The 21,913-nt window shown below is 43.0% G+C and overlaps 1 long non-coding RNA gene across 1 annotated transcript; it reads left to right on the top strand.

Annotated features, from left to right (window-relative positions):
- Window positions 1–278: 278 nt before the first annotated feature.
- On the top strand, window positions 279–9,849 carry LOC105748598 (uncharacterized). The gene is made up of 3 exons (XR_004477664.2): window positions 279–664; window positions 7,299–7,385; window positions 9,578–9,849. It is a non-coding gene; the product is annotated as an uncharacterized LOC105748598 (long non-coding RNA).
- Window positions 9,850–21,913: the final 12,064 nt, after the last annotated feature.

The raw sequence follows: 21,913 nt of genomic DNA on the forward strand, positions 1-21,913 counted from the left end.
ATCCCGATGTTCACTCACCGCTGTCTCTTTTCCCCTTGGGAGGGATTCTCAGCCTCCTTCTTTTTTTTTTTTTTTTTTTTTGCGGTACGCGGGCCTCTCACTGTTGTGGCCTCTCCCGTTGAGGAGCACAGGCTCCGGACACACAGGCTCAGTGGCCATGGCTCACGGGCCCAGCCGCTCTGCGGCATGTGGGATCTTCCCGGACCGGGGCACGAACCCGTGTCCCCTGCATCGGCAGGCGGACTCTCAACCACGGCGCCACCAGGGAAGCCCTCAGCTTCCTTCTTATCTAAGCTGTACCACCTTGAGGGAGAGGTGATGTTTGTAAAATTCCTCTTACCCATTTCAGTGGGGTTTTTTTGTTGTTGTTTGTTTTTTTGCTCCTACGGAGTTCTAGAACTTCTTTAGAAACCTGAACATCTATAAAGGCTCTCTTGTCCAGATGTATCTGTGCAAGCCAGCATTTTCCAGAGGTTCCACAGTTTTATTGGGGTATATCTGCCTGTTACCCAATGCAGAGGTACTCTTCCTGAGTACCTTGGTGTGTGGTGCTGCGTACCACAGCTCCCACAGAGGCACTTTTGCTCACGGATAGATGCCAAATTTTAGAAGTTAAAGAGGGGACAGAGATCACGGGTGTCTTATGGAACCAAAATATTACTCTGTAAGTTTTATAATTTAAATTAATAGTCTTAATTTTTATATTTGTTGGTTGATCAAAAGTCTATCAAATGAATTCCTGCTTTTGTCAGAGGAAGAACTTAGTCACATTTATATTTCTTATATTTGCATCCCTTTTTGGGGGGTAATAATAATTTCAACTGTGGTTTAACCTCAGGTCTATACTTCATCATATACAGTGTAATATTAATTATGTGTTTACTTAAACTTCAATATTAAGTAGAGTCATTAGCCCCAGTGGAGAATCTATAGTTCCAGTCATTTTGTACAATGTCTTCACATTTTTTTGAGATTCTTATTTCCAACTAGCCACTGGTTGTCTGGATTTCTTTGTTAAGTAGTTTATTTTCAGAAGGAGTCTATATATGTTGCATTCAGTAAGTTCCTAATGTCAGGTTTTGATTTTACATTTGCATGAGAACAGGAGGGTGTAAGAGCTCGGCTCATTTGCTGTGTTCCTCGGACAGGGTAGACATTATTCTTTTATTTTCAGTCATTGATGGGGCTGTGACAAAGTCTAAGGTGAGCAGGATACTTTTTCTTTATACCTAAAAATAAGGGACATCACCAGGATGTGCTTTTTTTCTATTAATGCTCAGACTTAGTTGTCCTCTTATTTGGGTAGAGTTATCTTCTATTAATGCTTAACTTTTTTTCTGTGGTGTTCTAGTCTTCAGAAATACTGATTTTAGACTTGTCAGATCTCCTTATTCCTTCTTTTGTAACAATCACCTTTTAAAGTGCTTTTACTTGTTTGGCAGAGTCAATTCTACTTCATGACGTTTCTACAGAATATCAGAAGGCATTCCTTTGTTTCTGATAAGGAAACACCTTTCACCTTCCTTTTCTGTGCTGAGAGATGCCAGCTCATTTTTTTTTTTTTAATAAATGTATTTATTTATTTGGCTGTGTTGGGTCTTCGTTTCTGTGCGAGGGGTTTCTCTAGTTGCGGCGAGCGGGGGCTACTCTTCATCGCGGTGCGTGGGCCTCTCACTGTCGCGGCCTCTCTTGTTGCGGAGCACAGGCTCCAGACGCGCAGGCTCAGTAGTTGTGGCTCACGGGCCTAGTTGCTCCGCGGCATGTGGGAGCCTCCCAGATCAGGGCTCGAACCCGTGTTCCCTGCATTGGCAGGCAGATTCTCAACCACTGTGCCACCAGGGAAGCCCTGCCAGCTCATTTTTCATCTCTGTATTATGTCTTATCCTTTTAATTTCATCTAAGCATTTTTTCAGTCTAAGTTGTCCATGATTTCTTAAAGAATGAAGAAGTATTTTTATGAAATTATCTTATTTTTCCCGAAACATTTATTCAAATACAAATTCTTGATCTGCTTTTGGATTCTTTTTATCCTAATTGTGGTGGGGATGGCAGTAAAACGGTGCAAAGGGAGCATCTATGCATAGGTCCCCTGTAAATTATTTCTGGAAATTTGCTGTGTGTGGGGGAAGCTCTCTAAGCCAGTCATTTGTTCAAAGATAGTTTTGGAAGTGATGGGTATAGTAATATGGATGGGTCAGGAATTTTCAATTTTACACCAGGTATAATATGAAACTGTCAAAGGATTTTGAGGAATAGGTAAACTCTATATGCACACGTGAAGAACAATGCAAGTAGAATCTGGGTGGAATACAAAAGAAGAGATTATATAAATAAATGTAATACCATTTTCAAATAATTGATAAGAAGAATCATTTGTCTGCTCCAAACACCCGTGTAGAATGCTTTAATATCAGCTGATTGTCAGAAAATATTTTTCCGATGGTATTTAAACGGACTCCACCTTCAGATCCCTGAGTGAATTTTTAAAATACATAATATATCATTTATGAGAAAAATATTTTAAGCACTAACAATAATAATATTCTAATTCAGAAATTTCAGCAGTCTAGCTCAGTATTATCTACGTTTAATCCTCTCCTAACTTCACTCTACGTTTTCCCTGTATTTGTTGACACGTTTGATGGTTTTATTGGCTTTATTACTGTTTCAAAAATTACATCCAAAATTTCACAGCTTAAAACAACAAGCATTTATTATATCACAGCATCTGTGGCTCAGGAACCTGGGTGCAACTTAGCTGGACACTCTGATGTAAGGTTTCTCAATCAAGGTGCCGGCCAGGGATGCAGTCATTTCAAGGCTTAACTGGAGGAAAATCTGCTTCCAACCTCACTCACACGGCTGTTAGTTGGCCTCAGGCCCCTGATGGTTGTTGGCTGTAGACAGCAGTTGTTTCACGCACGGACCTCTTCATAAAGTTACAGGAAATAGAGTAAGAGAGTTCACACAAGACAGGATTCACAGTTTTTTTGGTAACTTAATCTCAAAAGTGGCATGTATTCATTTTGCTGCATTATATTCATCAGATATTAGTTACTAGGGCCAGCACAGACTCAAGTAGAGGGGATTTCACAAAGGCATGAACATAAGGATGCAGGATCATTGGGGGCCCCTAGAGGCTGTCTAGTGCAATTCACTCTTGACGTGCAATAATTCACATCTCTCCTACATGCAAAGTACATTCACCCTCCCAACATTCCCAAGCATCTAATCCCACTAAAACATTAGCTCAAAGTGCAGAATTTTATCAAATAAATCAGATTCATAAGTGGATGTTCCTTTGGATGTAGTTCTCTGAGCACAGTTTCTGTAGAAATATAGATCAGAGAAACTAAAGAGACAAGCTATTTGCTCCCCACACACTCCACATACAAGGGTGGGATATAGAATAAGAACTATAGACATTCTTGTTGAAAAAGGGATCAAGTGGTAGGCACACAGGAGTGACTGGTCCATAGCAATTCTAATATCCAGCCAGACAAACACCTGAAGCTCTTTGATTATGTTTCAAGATGTGGGAATAATGCTCTGTGTCTCTCAGCTCCACCCTCTGTGTTCTTTGTTCACCTGCTATGTCATCTTTCTTTTATCACAAAAGGTAGCACATATTTGTAGCTGAGAAATGTTCTCAGCCTACTTCACCAGAGTAGAAATTTGGGGGTCCACCTTTATTGTCAAGAGGCAATAAAATGCCTCTTTCATTTTATATTGTCCCTGACCTTTCGATCCAAATTGGCAGTGTTTCTGCTGATATGATTCTCTCAAAAACCTTGTGCATCCCCTGTGACTTTCATTAGGGCAATTGCCACTAAACAACAACAACAACTCAAACCTTTTTCTAACTTGGACCCCTGCTGACACACTGAGGGACAATGCTGTAAGCATCCTGTTGTTTGGTTGGGAATATCTGTGGGTTATAGCCTTAAGCTCATTGAAGGACCTTTAGCGTGACTATAGTTCTCTCGGCATTAGTTTCAATTTTTCTGAAATCTAAACAATAGTTTTTACAGTAATAGCCTAGGCTTCATTGTTAGACCACAGTACTCCTGGTATTACCATTGACTTGGTCTTTGTGAAGAAACCATTTGTTCATGTTACCATCCTGTGCCCTATGGAGAGGCTGGGAGTTTTAAAATCCATAAAGCCCTGGCTCCATTTTGTTTAAAACATGCCTTCCTCCATTTCTGTCTCTCTTCTCTCATTTCACTCAAAACAGCAAGAAGGAATGAGATTGTGCCTTCAACATTTTGCCTGGAAATCCCCTTAGCTCGATCGACCCATTCAATTTAGGAGATTCTCTGCTTTCCACATAACTGCAGATAACAGGATTGCTAAACTTTCTGACAGTATTTAACAAGAATCTTCTTTCCCCCAGTTTCCAATAACATGTTCTTCACTTTCTTTTAAACCCTCACTAACAGCATCCCCAAAATCCTGATTTCTATTAAAAATCTGTTCAAGGGGGCTTCCCTGGTGGCGCAGTGGTTGGGAGTCCGCCTGCCGATGCAGGGGACACGGGTTCGTGCCCCGGTCCGGGAGGATCCCACGTGCCGCGGAGCGGCTGGGCCCGTGAGCCATGGCCGCTGAGCCTGCGCGTCCGGAGCCTGTTCTCCGCAACGGGAGAGGCCGCAACAGTGAGAGGCCCGCGTACAGCAAAAAAAAAAAATCTGTTCAAGGGAATCTGGACATTCTCTACTGCATCCCTCAAAATCCTTCCCGTTTCTGTTCATTCCCAGTTCTCAAACCACTCCCACATTTTTAGGTCTTTGTTATGGCAACACATCCTGCTGCATACCAAAATATGTATAAATTGCCAACTGCCGCCTCACCAATTACCCCAACCACAGCATAACAAAACAAACATTTAGCGTCTCAGTCTCTATGGCTCAGGAATCTGGGCACAGAGTTATTAGGTGCCTCCGGCTCTTTTATAAGTCTGGTTGACCGGGGTTAGTGATCTCAAGGTTGGCTGGAAAAGGATTTGCTGCCCAGCTCACTCATCTGGAAGTCGGGAGCCGTCAGGTGGCCAGAAACATCAATTCCTTGCCAGTGGGACACTCCATACAGCTATTCACAACATGGCATCTTGCGGCCCCTAGAGTAAGGGCTCCTATAGTGTTATGGGTTGAATTGTGTCCCCCTATAAGATATGTTGAATTCCTAACCCCCACCACCTCAGAATTTAATCTCATTCAGGAATGGGAGCATTGTAGATATAATTCATTAAGACAAGGTCATCCTGGAGTAGGCTGGGCCCTTAATCCAAAATGACTGGTATCCATATAAGAAGAGGGAAAACTGGACACTGACACAGACACAGAGAGAAGAATACCATGTGAGGAATTACACTGGTACAGGCCAAGGAATGCCAAGGATTCCTGGTGATATCAGAAGTTAAGAGAAAGGCAGGGAACAGACTCTCCTTGATAGACTTCAATAGAGCATCATCTTCCTGACAACTTGATCTCAGAATTTTAACCTCCATAACTGTGTGAAAATAAATTTCTGCTGCCACCCAGTTTGTGGTAATTTGTTATGGCAGGCCTAGGGGGAAAATAAAAAGAGAAAAAGAAAAAACAATAAAAACAACAAGAAACCCAGCAATCCCACTCCTGGGCATATACCCAGAGAAAACCATAATTCAAAAAGATACACGCGCCCCAATGTTCATTGCAACACTATTTACAATAGGCAGGAGGTGGAAACAACCTAAATGTCCATCGACAGAGGAATGGATAAGAAGATGTGGTACATATATACAATGGAATATCACTCAGCCATAAAAAGGAACGAAATAGTGCCATTTACAGAGACATGGATGGACCTAGAGACTGTTATACAGAGTGAAGTCAGAAAGAGAAACACAAATATCGTATAATATCACTTATATGTGGAATCTAGAAAAATGGTACAGATGAACTTATTTGCAAAGCAGAAATAGAGACACAGATGTAGAGAACAAACTTATGGGTACTAAGGGGAGAAGGGGGGCGTGGGATGACTTGGGAGATTGGGATTGACATATGTACACTACTATGTATAAAACAGATAACTAATGAGAACCTACTGTACAGCACAGGGAACCCTACTCAGTGCTCTGTGGTGACCCAAAGAGGAGACATATGTATACGTATAACTGATTCACTTTGCTGTACAGCAGAAACTAACACATTGTAAAGCAAATATAATCCAACAAAAATTAATTAAAAAAAAAAACAAGAAAAAAAACATAGTCATTAACCTAATCTCAGAAGTGACATTCAAGATTTTTGCCCACAGCTTCTGGCTGGTGAAAAGCTCACTCTATGGTAGTCCTAATATGTGTTGCCTACACTCTGTGTTACAGCCACTATAAAATAAATAATAAATAACACATATAAAGTATGTATATAGCATTCTTTAGTCATTCAAAAATCATTGAAAAAAGTGTTATTATTTATTTTAAGTAATTGGTGAAGTAGGAAGAAAAATCATTATTCCTTATGTCGGAGTTTTGACCTGGAAGGGATTCTTATTTTTAGTTTTGCACAGGAAACACTAAGCTTTATCACAGTGTATAAGGCCTGATCTGCTCAGTCAACAACTTGGTTTTTGTCTGTATGATGTAAAGGTAGGTGGTTAAGTGGACTTGTTACCTTGGCCACTAAAATTCCTACCTTCTCCTGTGACCTGCTCTCTGCAGACATTGTCTTATTGTTAAAAGTTAAAATGAGGAATATTAAAAATTTAAAGAGTTTATTTGAGCAAAAATTGATTCAAACTGGGCAGCATCCAATCTAGCAGACAGAAAGGAGCTCCAAGGGGCTGTACAAAATGAAAAACTTTCAGACAGAGGGGAATAGCATCAAGGAAATTATACCAGGCAAAGAAAGTGGGTTAGTTAATGCAAAGTTACTTTCCTTTAGGTGATGTCAAGATTACATAGCTATTGCTGGTCAGGTAATTCTTGATCAACTGGTGTAAGATTCCATTTCTGGGGGAACCAAAACTATAGTTAAGCCTCAGTTTGGTGAAATGGTTGCTAGTGACTTAGCACAAGTGACTGCGTTTTGGGCTCGTCTTGTTTTTAACACCATGAACACCATTCCAAGAACCCCTAATTCCCTCCACCTACTCCTGAAGTGCATTTCCCTTTATTCACCTCCCAGATACACCAGAGGCAGGAGGGAAGTACCCAGAGCATGTAGCCATCCCTTTCCAAATCAAGGAAGTCACTTCCCGGGTCTCCCTAAGTCACTTTCAAAGCCACTAAGTTGTTCCTCTCCCCTTTCCACAAGGGCAGGCTCAGAAGAAGTGGAGTTTTAGGAAGAATAATTCCTTGGGCTTTGAAGAAGTCTGAGTAGAAATTCTGAAATCTGTCCCAGGTGAGTGGTCTGCCTCCCTTCTTGAACCTGAGTTTTGCAAAATAAGGGTGGGGGAGGGGTGGATGTGATGATACCTGAAAACAAGATCTGCTTGCTCCCGGGGGATGGTCCCCTCTTTATGTTGTGTGGCACCCTCTTCTTTACCCGAAGCAAACTTCCCCTGATCACCTCCACAGCCTCCTGCTCTGGGAGGGGATTCTTCTAAGGACTTCACGAACCTGCTCCTTTTACTGACCTGGCAGTGAGTGTTTCTGCCTGCACAGATGCCAGGGCTGGAAGTTGTTGGATGTCCCATCACCAGCAGCAGAGGCCTTGCCTGGGAGATTGTTAAAAATACAGGACCTCAGGTCCTACCTCGGACCCAGTGAATTCAAATCTGCAGTTAACAGGATCTCCAGATGATTCTCAGGCACCATAGCAAAGTGTTTAAACCACGGCTGTAAATGACACAGCCAGAATCAGTTATTTCGAGGATTTTATTCCAAAGCCCCCCTTGGTGTGTGTGTGTGTCTGTGTGTGTGTGCATGTGCACAGGCTGTGGGAGTGGGAAAGGGAAGGAGGTGAACATTGGCGCTGCTCATTGAGTTTGCATTTGATGTTTGTCCGCACCTCTGAGGGTATTTGTACGTAAAGAAATGGAGTAGTGATTGCTAGAGTGAAACTTGTGTAGCTGCTCCAAAAACCCAAGGGTTTTTTTGGTTTGTGTTTTTTTGTTTTGTTTTGTTGTTGTTTGTTTGTTTGTTTGCTTTACCTGAGTTCATTTACTAAGAGTTCGTACCAGGGGGCGCTGCAGGCCTTTCTTTTTTTTTGTCCTTAAAACTTCTGTATACTGAAGTCAGAAAGCTCAAATTATTGGTAAATGCTTCAATCCACATTATTTCATTTGATACATCAATACCTGCATTATCCAGGTATTGGGTCTTTTGACTTTATGGATGAGTAAAGAGCAAGACTGACCATCTGTTTCCAATCTCCAAAACCCAGGCTCCTTTTGCAGCCTACCGCACCACTTGTTGCTCTTATGATAACTTCAATATGAAGTTATACAGAGAAAGAACTAAAATAAAATTTTGCCCAAGGCTGGGTAAGTAGTTTGTCTAAATTCGAGTGGATGGAAACAATATTTATTGTGTTGCTTTGCTAAGAGTCTTTTAATTGTTTGCAACACAAAATGCAACCCATACTGCAAATTCATATAAAATATTCTGTTAGGTCTTCTGCTAGAAATTTAAAGGGTATCACGGTACCTCTGAACAAGATTGATGCATGTATATGATGACCTGGACAGCCCTGATATTTCCCTAAACTTGTATAAACTTTAGACAGGTGTCTACCTAACTATAGATCCCTCACTTCCCTTTTCTTAGAGCATTTACCTTAGAAAACTTGCAATTGTACAATTGTAAATTCTTTCTTTCGGCCTGTTTGAGAGGTAAATCTCATAGCCTCTTGCCTGGGTCTTTGGGAAAGACCCAAGAACGTCTTTCCCAAAGACTTGGGAGCCATCTCTTTGAAATATAATCATCAAGAGAGACAGTTTCCCTTTCACCCCAGTCTCAGTTGGAGGATAGGAGTCTGGTTTCCATAAAACATAAAAGAGCTATATATATATATCTTTTGTTTTTTCCTGTAATGATAAAGTTTTGTTTGCTTTATCAAGTGCAATAATCTGGATGGTCAGGACACTATTGTTACCTCTAATTAGGTACCTTCAAGAAAAGGAAGTCAATTTTCTTTGCTTATGAAGATAATCTGTTCATTCTTCTCCTGACCTTCTCCTTCATGTTCTCTGTTGTCAGGGAACAGCCATGTTGGTGCTCCTTCTGCTGCTGTTTTTTTGTTTACCCCACAGGTAATTCTGATACACTGCTTTGTAAGCTGGGCCTCTGTTATAAAATAAACATCTTTAAAATTATATTTACCCTTCAGCAAGTGTAGATGGATGGGTAAAAATTCTCTTTCAAAAGTTACTATGGTCATAGCCAAGCAAAAATACAGATTTCAGCCTCAATCTTTTCCTCTTGATAGTTAGTGCTTTAATTTGTTTAGTGCTTTAATTTGTTTAGCAGTGTCTCCAGCTTTAATTTGTTAGTGCTTCAATTTGTTTAGCAGTGTCTCCAGCAGTTTCTAAAGTGCCTTTTTCAGGGACTTCCCTCATGGTGCAGTGGTTAAGAATCTGCCTGCCGATGCAGGGGACACGGGTTCGATCCCTGGTCCAGGAAGATCCCACATGCCATGGAGCAACTAAACCCATGTGCCACAACTACTGAGCCCACGCACTGCAACCACTGAAGCCCGTGAACCTAGAGCCCATGCTCCACAACAAGAGAAGCCACTGCAATGAGAAGCCCATGCACCGCAACGAAGAGTAGCCCCCCCTGCTTGCTGCAACTAGAGAAAGCCTGCACTCAGCAATGAAGATCCAATGCAGCCAAAAAGAAATAACTTTAAAAAGTAAAAAAATAAAGTGCCTTTTTCTGATTTTCGTTTAAAGAATTGTGGCAGCAAATGATCTTTGACCCTTAACTTATGTCACGTGTACAGAGCACACTCACTGGAGCTCTGTACATGTAACATGTATAACTTTCAGTTCTAGGTTAAGGATGAGTGGGTTCTTAGGTCACTGTGCTAAAAACAGTTATAATGCTGACTAAAAGTCACCTGCTTTTTAAAATTAACAGACTTCATTTTAGCTTTATAAGAAAAAAAGCAGTTTAGGTCTGCAGAAAATTTTAGTAGAAAATACAGAGTTCCCGTATGCGTTTCTTCCTCTTATGCATCTTCCCCTATTTTTAACACCTTCCATTATTGTGTTACACTGGTTACAGCTGATGAACAAATTTCGCTACACTATTATTAACCGAAGTCCATAGTCTAAATGAGGGTTCACTCTTTGTGTTCTATATGCTATGGATTTTGAAAAATGTATAATGACATGAATCTGAAAGGGACACAGTCAAGGGACAAAGTCGGTAATTAAATAGTTAACCCCACTAGGGGATTGTAAGTAAGAAAAGTATGGGAGACCCCTGTAAGTTAACGATCACTTAAGAAAGCAGGTTTGCTTAACCACAAAATGAAGCAGGCTTGTGTATCAACAAAGCCATGCAACCGAAGCATGAGACGTGCCCCAAAACAATAAAACAATGGTGGCATGAGACCCACATCCTGCTCAGTGAGCTCAGTAAGTTAATGACCCCTAGGACATGCTCTCTGCACATAAAAAACAATAATTTATGGAAAGGTGACATTGCATTGCAAAGTGAAAGACCCTCATGGTACTGAGGCCTGAAATAATTTTTCCATAGTGCCATGACAGTCCTGGATTAACCACGTAGGGACAAGAAAACTCCCCAGCTGGACCTGGAGGAGGAGCTGATGATGGAAGCTTGACGTCTACTCAACAATGAGTAAGGGCTTCCCTGGTGGCGCAGTGGTTGAGAGTCCGCCTGCCGATGCAGGGGACGCGGGTTCGTGCCCCAGTCCGGGAGGATCCCACATGCCGCGGAGCGGCTGGGCCCGTGAGCCATGGCCGCTGAGCCTGCGCGTCCGGAACCTGTGCTCCGCAACGGGAGAAGCCACAACAGTGAGAGGCCTGCGTACCGCAAAAAAAAAAAAAAAAAACCCCTGGCCTCCACCTGTTCATCCCTCCCAACCTTCCCACCATCGGCCCCTTAGACAGACCTTTTCACTGTCTGCATAGTTTTGTCTTTTCCTGAATGTCAAATCGTTGGAATTTTACAGTACGTAGCCTTTTCAGATTGCCTTCTTTCACTTAGTAACCTGCATTAAAGGTTCTTTTATGTCTTTTCTTGATTCGAGAACTTTTTTTAAGTCTGTTTTGCCAAAAGTTTTACTTTTGTTTTAGTTTCGAAGAATTCGTTAACGAAGAGACACCGCTCGTCACACAAATAGACAATTTCAACTTAACTTTAATAGAAAATCATTAAAAAGAAAGAAATAGAAATGAAAAGGGAGAGAACAGTAAAAGCGTGTACCTCACCAAACTGGGCCGCCACCTACGTCCAGACTCGAACGGCGCTGGGAATTCCCAAAAACAGCAATCCGGAGTCCCAACTGGGCAAGGTCCCGGGCAGTGCGTCCACTCCACGGGTGAGACTTCAAATTGCAGTTTAGGGGAGTCCCGCTGATAATACCAGGCCACAAACTGGTATCATCAGTGTGCCTGCAAATACGCAGCTTGGGGTTTCTTCAACGATGCTGTTTATCTCATTTCGTGTATCATAAGAATTTCTAGATCCCCGGGAACTGGCCAGGTCCCTGAGGCTCATGGAACTGCACGATCCTCTCCCTTCTTTATCTTAAGTGCCGCCGGCCTTGCTGGCCACAGCTCCCAAACAGGCACGTGGTCCAGGCAAGATCACAAATCAGTTAGCGGCCTAATATCGCCTCTGAAGCCTGAACAAGGCGACTTCCATTTCAGTCCTCCTAACAAAGTCCCTGAATATGATGCCATTGTTTGGAGCGTCTACAGTGTGTTTAGCCGTGTATATATTGACAGGCATCTTGGTTGCTTCCAAGTTTTGGCAGTCATGAATATAGCTGCTATAAACACACCTGTGTAGGTTTGGCATAAACTTCAGGTTTTTGTTTTTGTTTTTGTTTTTGCAGTACGCGGGCCTCTCACTGCTGCGGCCTCTCCCGTTGCGGAGCACAGGCTCCGGACGCGCAGGCTCAGCGGCCATGGCTCACGGGCCCAACCGCTCTGCGGCACGTGGGATCTTCCCGGACCGGGGCACGAACCTGCGTCCCCTGCATCGGCAGGCGGACTCTCAACCACTGCGCCACCAGGGAAGCCCCTAAACTTCAGTTTTCAACTCATTCGTGTAAATGCCAAAAAGTGAGATTGTTGGATCATATGATGAGTGTATTCATTTCTTAAGAGACTGCCAAGCTGTCTTCTAAAGAGTCATCTGCTTTTTATTATAACCCCTTGATGAAACTTCTAAATCATTTCAGGGATGAAAATAAGCCACCAGAAAAAAAAAATCTGTTGATCAAAGACTGATGTTTGCAGTTATGGTATTGTTTTGAGAACATGTTCCTAAACTCCTTTCCACCTGGACCAATCTCACTGTGGACAGATCCTCAGCTTTGAGATCTGATCACCCCAAGGAAGTCCGAGAAAGTGTGATGGAGACAGGTGATGCTATATTTAAGATCATTTAAAAATCAAAATGGAGTAACTATGGTTCACACATCCAGAATGGAGCCAGGTGGCCATCGGTGGATGTGGTTTCAGATGCATTCTTGCATCACTGAGGACTTGAACTTTCGGAACTGTATCTAATTTAAGAACACCACCAGCCATTTTCACGATATTTGCAAGCAGCTGCCGGCTGCAGACACTGTTTCCAAGTGCCCCCCTCCCTGCCCTGCAACTGTATAACCATTTTGAACCCCAACACATTCTTGTTTAAACAAGCACCCTTATTTCTTGCCAGCTCCAATCCGAATTCTTGACAATTTATGTAACCTTGCAGTTTTTTGCCTCTGTGAGCTTTCCCCATTTTGTAGTCCTGGAACGCATGCAACTCAATGCTTTTTGATCTGTGCCTCCTGAGACCTGAGCTAACACCTTTCGGGTGTGTGTGTGTGTGTGTGTGTGTGTGTGTGTGTGGTCACAAGCAGGGTTTTCTGTTCTCAAAAGTCTTGGTTAACACAGGTTAGACAGCCTCGTCCCCACCTCTGGTAGGCCAGCGTGGCAACCAGCCTGTGGCCTGCTGCAGACTTTCCCCTGCTTTGCCAGGAAGGGACCCGGTTTGGGAGACAGCCTGAGCAGCGGGCAGTCTTCTTTGATCCACTGTTAACCCACCAGGACCCCATCAGGCGCTCCGCAAGTTTCAGTGTCCTCAGGCGACTTTGGAAAGGAACTAAAGACCCCTAACCTGAAGGCATCCTGTTTACAACGGTTCTGACTTTCTCTTCTGCCTCGAAGCCCTGGCAAATGAAAAACAGGAAGCAAAACTGGGTTAAAAAAAGCTGGGCGTGACATCCGGCCGTGGGATATCTACTGCCCTCTGGTCTACTGCCAGTGCCTGCTTCCTGGCCTGCCCCAGGCGGTGGCAGAAGGTTGAGGCCTGGAAGCCAGAGACCGTCCAGGAGGGGCCGCGGATGGGGAGGGATGTGGGCGCAGACCCCGAAGCTGGAGCCCCCTGGAGAGCGCGCGGGGGGGGGGGGGGGGGGCAGAGAGTTCATAGCCCTGAGACCAGCCATCCCCACTGGGCCGCCACCGCTCCAGCACCAGGTCACAGTGAAAAGAGGAGCCGCCAACGGGAGAACCGAGAAGAGGAAGAAGAAAACGCCTTCCTTGGTTTCACCCAGGCTGTGAACTCTCCAGGGCTTTCCCAACAGGGGTGAGGGTCTGGCCTAGACAGATGATTTCAAGAAATGTGACCTGATTTCTCCCCAGATGCCTGGGCCCCTAAGCCGCCCTCTTCATGGGAGTTTGCGCAACTTTAGGGAGTGAGTGGGAGATTCCTTAGGACAGGCCCTGTGGTCTGGGGATTAAGGGCTTTGAAAGACTGGGAGACTGCGGCAGGCATTCCTAGTGACCTGGTTCAGGGTCCCTCCCTCTTTTTATGTCTCAGTGCACCCCAACCCCAGGTTGGTATCTTAATTGGAAAATAGAGATCCCTTTGGAACTGGCATGGCCCCCTCTAGAACTGGCCCCCTCCATTCCAGGAACACAAATCTCCCAACTTTCTTGGGGAGAATTGCCTTTAAGCTGGGTCTGAATATCCTCGAGCTCCCTCTGGCAGAATACCGTATGTTAAAACAAAAAGTTCCCATCCAGGTGTCATACAGGTTAATTGTGCCACTGTCTTCTTAACATACTGCTCTTATTAACTGAAATTTCAGAAACAAAGACCTGGTTGAGATAAAGAGGCATTTATTGGGGAATTGTTAGAGCTAAAGCCTGGAGACACAGATTCAGGAAGCTCTGGAGTTGTGACCTGCCAGGCTAAAAAAATGGAGGAAGTTTATAAGAGACAAAAGCAAGAAGCCCCGGTTAGTTTTAAACCTTGTCAAGAGCTATCATTGGAGAAGTTGAGGGTGCTTGTTAAGCAAGGATTGGTTGAATTTGAAATAGTTGCATAACCACAAGGCCACAAGGCAGGAGGGGGAAACTTGAAACCAAAAGGAAGCAAGGCGGGGAGGGGCGCCCTTGAAACCGAAGAAGGTGGCAGATGTTCTGTCCTTGGATCTGGTACAATACAAACAAAGTTCAAGTTCTTTAGTTCTGAAATCAGGCCCTCAGTGGCCTCCCAACTCCATTTTTGTATGCTGAACTGTGATTACTCCATAATAATTTCTTTTCTTTTTTTTTACATAAATTTATTTATTTACTTTTGGCTGTATGGGTTCTTCTTTGCTGTGCGCAGGCTTTCTCTAGTTGTGGTGAGTGGGGCTACTCTGTTGTGTTGCGTGATTGGATGATAAATGATTAGGAATACAAAAAACATGAAGAAATGGGGCTGCCACTCTAACTAGATGTGTTACACAGCTGCTGCAGTAGATAACTCCCTAAATTTCATTGATAGCACAGTATATGTTTACTTATAACTCATGTAGCTGTGGAATTACTGGTCACAGGAATTACTGGTCAGAGTGCAGCTTTCTTTCCTGGAAATTCAGGGACATAAGTTTCTTTTATCTTGAGGCTGTGCCGCCACCTCTAAGGTCTCCTTGATATTTTCACCTAAATAGAGAAAGGGGAAAGCTTTTGTGAAGACATGTCTGAGCTTGGGTGTCCTCAGCCTGAAGCAGCTTGAAGCAGGATTTTGGTTCCTGACCAGAGATTGAAGTCAGGTCGTGGCAGTGAGAGGGCTGAATCCTAACCACTAGACCAGTGGCCAGCGACAAGGCCCTGGTCAGTACGGCTTTGCAGAAAATGAATTTCCACAAAGAAACGGAAAGTAGTGAAACACGTGAAGTGTTTATTAGGGAGAAAAAGAGTACGTGTGAATAGGCACATGTGGGCAGGCTCAAGAGAGAGTTGCGCCCTCATGGTAGTTTGAATCACTTTTATGGGGCATTTCTTCTGGGTTTCCTTTGGCCAATCATCTTGCTTTGCCTGGTTCTGAGTCCATATTTGGTACATCTCAGGGTTCTCCCATGTGTGTGTGTGCATCTCTTAGCCAAGATGGATTCTAGCCAAGAGGCCTATGGGTAGGTTGACATCACTCCCCTTTTTGACCTCCAAAGAGCCTCTCTGAGCATGTACAGTCGGGAAGGTCTCCTTGACCTTGAAAATGAGAAATATATGGTCTCTTATCTGGGCAGGGCTTAGCTTCTCCTCTTCAACTTGGAGTATCTGTCCACAGGGGACAAACTCCAGCTCTTCAGCCTGGGGCCCATCTATCTCCTGCCTCAAGTCCATTTCTGGAAGGTCTGTGCCCAGTGACATAGCGACATACCTCACCTTGATTCACATTCACATTAGTGAGAATTATTTCTGTGGCCACATCTAGATGAAAGGGTTGGTGGAAATGTATATTTATAATATAGAAAAAATCCTCAAAACCCAACAGCAAAAATGCAAAGACTCTAATTACAAAATGGGCAAAAATCATAAAGATACATTTCACTGAAGAGGATAAACAGAACAAATAAACACATGAAAAGATGCTCAACATCTTTAGCCATTACGGAAATGCTAATTAAAACCACAGTGAGAGACTACTCCACAACCCTCAGTACAGCTAAATTAAAAAACACTGACATGGGCTTCCCTGGTGGTGCAGTGGTTGAGAGTCCACCTGCCGATGCAGGGGACACGGGTTCATGCCCCGGTCCGGGAAGATCCCACATGCCGTGGAGCGGCTGGGCCTGTGAGCCATGGCCACTGAGCCTGCGCGTCCGGAGCCTGTGCTCCACAACGGGAGAGGCCACAACAGTGAGAGGCCCGCGTACCGCAAAAAACAAAACAAAACAAAAAAACTCTGACCTCAAATGCAGGGAAGATGTGGAGAACCTGATTCACTCATACGTTGCTGGTGGGAATGTATAATAGAATAGTGACTCTGGAAAAGTTTGGCTTTTTTTTTTAAAGTAAATGTACAATTACCATACAACCCAATCATAATTCTGAGTATTTATCCCAGAGAAAGGAACACGTATTTCACACAAATACCTCTGCACAAATGTTTATAGCCATTTTATTCATGATAATCCAAAACTGGAAAAAAGAAAGAGATGTCCTTTAATAGAGGAATGGTTAAACAAACTAGCATACATCCACACCATGGAATACTACTCAGCAATAAAAAGGAGTGAAGTCCCATGCTTCCCTGGTGGCGCAGTGGTTGAGAATCTGCCTGCCAATGCAGGGGACACGGGTTCGAGCCCTGGTCTGGGAGGATCCCACATGCCGCGGAGCAACTAGGCCCGTGAGCCACAACTACTGAGCCTGCGCGTCTGGAGCATGTGCTCCGCAACAAGAGAGGCCGCGACAGTGAGAGGCTCGCGCACCGCGATGAAGAGTGGCCCCAGCTCGCCGCAACTAGAGAAAGTCCTCGCGCAGAAACGAAGACCCAACATAGCCAAAAGTAAATTAATTAATTAATTAATTTTAAAAAAAAAAGGAGTGAAGTCTTAATACACATAACAATTTGGATGAATTGCCAGAGAACTATGCTGAGTTAAAAAAAGCTAATCACAATATTCTATTCTCTTACCTTTCAGAGCTGCTTTCTACTGGCAGTCATTAGAATGACCAGCATTCCAAGTGTAAACACCAAAAGAAAAACTGGGCTTGAGAAGTTTAAAACTTAAAATATAGAAAAAGAAAAGAACATACGAAAAAATATTTTTTTTACAAATGAAATATGCTATCATTAACTTACATCTAATTTCTTCCACCTCTCTGCCATCTTACAAGCCACTGCCATACTAGATCTCAAAGCACCATTCTGATTATTGATACCCCATTGCATGGTCCCCAGTGGCTATATCCATGGCCATTTACTGTCTCTAATCTACCTTTATAGCACCAAACACCATTGTTATCAATATTTAAACTTCCCTTATTGATGCACTCTACACGAGCGGTTCCCAGTATAGGCTCCCTTTTAGAATCATTTTGGTCGAGCCGGGGGGCGGGGGGGGGGCGGTGGTGGGGGAACATCTCAGAAAATATGGACGCTCAAATACCATCCCCCAGAGATCCTGATTTAATTAGGCTCTCCTGGTGCTTTAGAATCATTTTTTAAAAGCCTCCTAGTGATTCAAATGTGTAAGCAGGGTATAGAATCATAATTCTACCTCGTTCCCTATAGCTGAAATAACAAGTTCAACTTTGTCTAAATCCTATCTTTCCTTTAAGCTTCAGTGTAAGTGCCGTCAACCCCCATGAAGTCTTTTCCCAAAGAGAAACACTCCCTGGCCCTTGGGCCACAAGCAGTATAGTTGGTAAGTTAGTTGCAGACCAAGTTGATGTCACACTATCATTATGGACCGTTTAAAGCCTCTCCTGTTTCACTTATCCTCCTTTAAGTCCCATTTTTGCCCCTCCATAGGCACCTATTCTTGCGCATTTGATGTGCACTATTTTTTTTAAACAGATATTGTTTCTCACACAGATATATTTAATAAATATTATTATTTTAGTATAGTGAACAGTTACGTATCACAAGATTATACTTAATTTTCATGTAACTATAACCACCACCCTAATCGTTAAATAGGATATTACCGGCCGCACTCAAGCCTTCTTGTTCTGCAAATCACTATTCCCTTCTTGCCGCCAAAAGAATCTTCTTAACCCCAGAGATTACTTTTGCTTGTTTCAGAGCTTTTTATAACTTGAACAGTTCAAGGTGTATTCTATTGTGCCTGTTTTCTTGTATTGAACATTATGTTTTTGAGATTCACCCATGTCGTTGCCTATAGCAAGAGTTTGTTCATGCTCATTGCTGAATAGTATCCCATTGTATTAATATACCACAATATTTTTCCATTCTCCTATTAATGGGCATCTGAGTTTTCAGTTGTTGGCTATTACAAATAATTCTGCTATAGCGATTTTGTGTATGTCTTTTTATGTACATATGTGTTTATTTGGGGGGGGGCAATGTGACTAAAATTTCTGGATCATGGTTTAGCTATGATCAACTTTAGTTGTTATGTCAAAGAGTGTTCCAAAATTTCTATAAATATTTATACCCCCACCAACAGTGTATAAGCGTTCCAGTTGTTTTATATCATCCCTAAGAAATTATATACTGACCTTTTTCATTTTATCCATTAGAGTAGATGTTTAGTGATATCTGTGGAATATTTTCCCTGTGAAAATGTTTTTTTCTATACCAAGGTAAAGTAAATCTCATTCATGTTGTCTGGTATGGCAAAATTCTGGACGTTTCACAAAATAATACTAAGGAGTAATGCTTAATAATAAAGTTACTAATAGTAACTTTTGTCAACAGGAAATGATCTTCTCCTTAGGGATTCGGTGACAATTTGTTATGGAATTTATTCAAACATCTGTTGCTATGTTTTCAAGGTCACCAATCTTTTCTCCTGCAAGTCTAACCTGCCATTAATCTAGTCAGGGAATTTTTCATCGCAAGAAATTGCAGTTTTTGTCACTAGAAGTTGGGTTTGTACCTTTTCTTAAATATCTTCTGTGACTGTACTTAATAGTTATAGAAACATTTTGATTTCCTTATCTGCTATTTGTAATATCTGTATTATTCCTGATGCTGAAAGCTCAGCCCTTTGTGCACTGGTGCTGTTAGACCTGCGCGGTCTCCTAGGAGTTTCGACTCGCCCAGGAAACAACAAGAGTCGGAAGTCGATGCAAAACGCAAGAGGTTTATTGAAGGCCGGTGCACCGGGGTTCCTTGGTCCTCACGCAGGAGGTCGAAGAAGGAACCCCTTTTGGGCGCGAATATGTCAGTTTTATAGGTTCCCACTTCCCCGTATGTAAATTACAGATTTGGTTGTGTTTTCCTGCTGATTGGTCCCGGCTTAGGCTCGGACCAGAGAGGGAACTTGTCCCCAGCTTCCTGATTGGTCTTTGACAGATACCTTTTTTACATTTTGTTTATCTCCCTCCTTCTCGGAAGGGGGCCGGACATCCTGGAAATTCACCCATTGTCTAAGAAGCCCCTATTGTCTGGAGAGTTCTTAATCATTAGCTGGAACAATGTCCCTCGAGTCCCACACTGCCTAATCAAATCTCAGAGACAGAATTTTGGGTGCAGTAGAAAAGAATAGCTTTATTGCTTTGCCAGGCAAAGGGGGACACAGCGGGCCCATGCCCTGAAAAACTGTGTGTCCCAATCCAGGGGAATTTGGTGTGGAGTTTTAGCAATGGTTCAAGAACTGGGGTTGCTGATAAGATTAGGGTGTGTGCAGGGACTGCACTCCTTTAATCTGGTCTCAGGTAATCTAATGAGTTTCTGTGGTTCCTTAAATCTGGCCTCAGGTGGTCTGCTCGAAGAGCTTCTCTGGTTACTTTAATCTGGAATGAAGAATGCTGACATCTTTCACTTGTTGGGGGGTTTAGTTCTATAAAGACCTTAAAGATATTGTTATGTGTATCCCTTGAGGCAGAACCAGCGCCCTGCCCCAAGGCTGCACTGTTGTTTCTTGACTGTTCCTCCCTTGTCTCTGCATCCCCTCCCTTCCCTGATTAGCAACTGTTCTAATCTGCCTTTAGAACTCAGGGAAGGTCATGGAGGCTGGAGTCTATTCCTTACAAACAAGAAATGGGGGACAGAAAGACTTCCATGCCCAGGAGTCCCACAGGGTCCTGCTCCGTTTCATTCCTGGGCCTGTTTGTATTGGCTCATTTTCTTCACATCATGGGTCATGATTTCCTGCTTCTTTGCAATCTTTGATAGCATTCCAGAGATTGTGAGTTTTTACCTTGTTGGGTATTGGATATTTTTGCATTTCTCTAAGTATTCTTGAATTTGTTCTGAGACACAGTTAAATTATTTGGAAATGGTTCTAGCCTTTTGAGTCTTCCTTTTAAGATTTGTGTAAAGGAAAAGTCTACAGTCCTTCCTAATTGGTGTTTCTTCCCCGTGAATCTCCTTTACTATGCACACAGAACTCTTCACTTCTGTTCACTTCTGGTCACCAAATGCACGAGATTTTTCCCCTAAACAAGCAATTCTCTATGACACTAGCCTGGTGTCCCACGATTTAACTCAATTCTAATACTATCAACCTGGAGATAGCATCAGATCCCACAGGTTAAGGGCCCAGTCCCACAAGATTGCTTCCCACTTCAGATGCCAGTGCAAGTAGTAGGCCCCCAGGTTACCCATAACTTCTGTTCAATTTGACTACAAATCAGAGATTACCATGACCCCCTCCTCGATTTTGATTAATTTGCCAGAGTGGCTCATAGAGTTCAGGGAAACCCTTATGCTTACCAGTTTATTAGAGGGTGTGATAAAGGATACAGATAAACAGCTTGATGAAGAGATTATATAGGGTGAGATCTGGGAGGGTCTTGAGGGCAGGAGCCTCTATCCCCATGAAGTTGGGGGCATCACCCTCCTGGTGTGAATGCGTTCATCAGTTTGGAAGCTCTCTGAATGCCATGCAATTGAGATTTTATGGAGGCTTCCTTGAATAGGCATGATCGGTGGTTAACTCCATTTCCAGCTCCTCTCCACTCTCTGGAGGATGGGGGTGGAGCTGATAATTCCAAGCTTCTGAATCATGACATGGTCTTGCTGGTGACCAACCCCCTCCAGGAACCCATCCACCCAGAGTCACCTCATCAGAACAAAAGATGCTCCTCGTGCAATTATCACTTAGGAATTTACAAGGGTTTTAGGAGCTTTGCGCCAGGAACAGGAACATTTTACATATATAAAAGATATATGTATTTTTCCTATCATCTCAATTTGTTAGAAGCAATCAGGTCACCATTTAGTCTATGGCTAATCGTTCGCCACCACTGAAGCAAGATATTTATGAGTACTCCTAAAAGGCCCCATAAATGATGAGGTTTCCCAGTCTGGCTGGTCTGAACAGGCACTATTCCCATCTGGATGGGAACACTGGATACTGCTTCCTCTAGTGATTTCCTGTTTTTTTCCCTCCATCCTCATACACAAGTGCTGATCAGTACACTGCTGAATACCCAAGGGGGACACTCTGTACACCCCCAGAATCCTCTGGCTGTGTATCTCTTTCTTTTCTGATACTCTATCTGCATAGCCCTTGTCTCTGAGCTTCCCCTCTTCACCTCAGGGAATCTCTTGGCATTTCTCTGGTTTTCCCCTGCTTAAATCACACATACAGAACTGTCTCTGGGCAGTAGCTGGGGCAATTGCAGGACTCACCAAATTTGTTTTCAGAAGATCACTGCCCTTCATTGATTGATGCCCAGTGATTGAAAAGTATTTTTTTTTCACACATTTTCTTTTTTTTCTTTTTAGTTGATTCAGGCAAGAAAGTAAATCTGGTCCCTGTTATTCCATTTTGACAGGGAACAGAAGTCTGTGGAGTTGATCTTTTTTTTTTTAATTAATTAATTA

This window comes from Orcinus orca, chromosome 11 (genome assembly GCF_937001465.1).
Source record: "Orcinus orca chromosome 11, mOrcOrc1.1, whole genome shotgun sequence".
In the NCBI taxonomy this organism is placed as follows: domain Eukaryota; kingdom Metazoa; phylum Chordata; class Mammalia; order Artiodactyla; family Delphinidae; genus Orcinus; species Orcinus orca.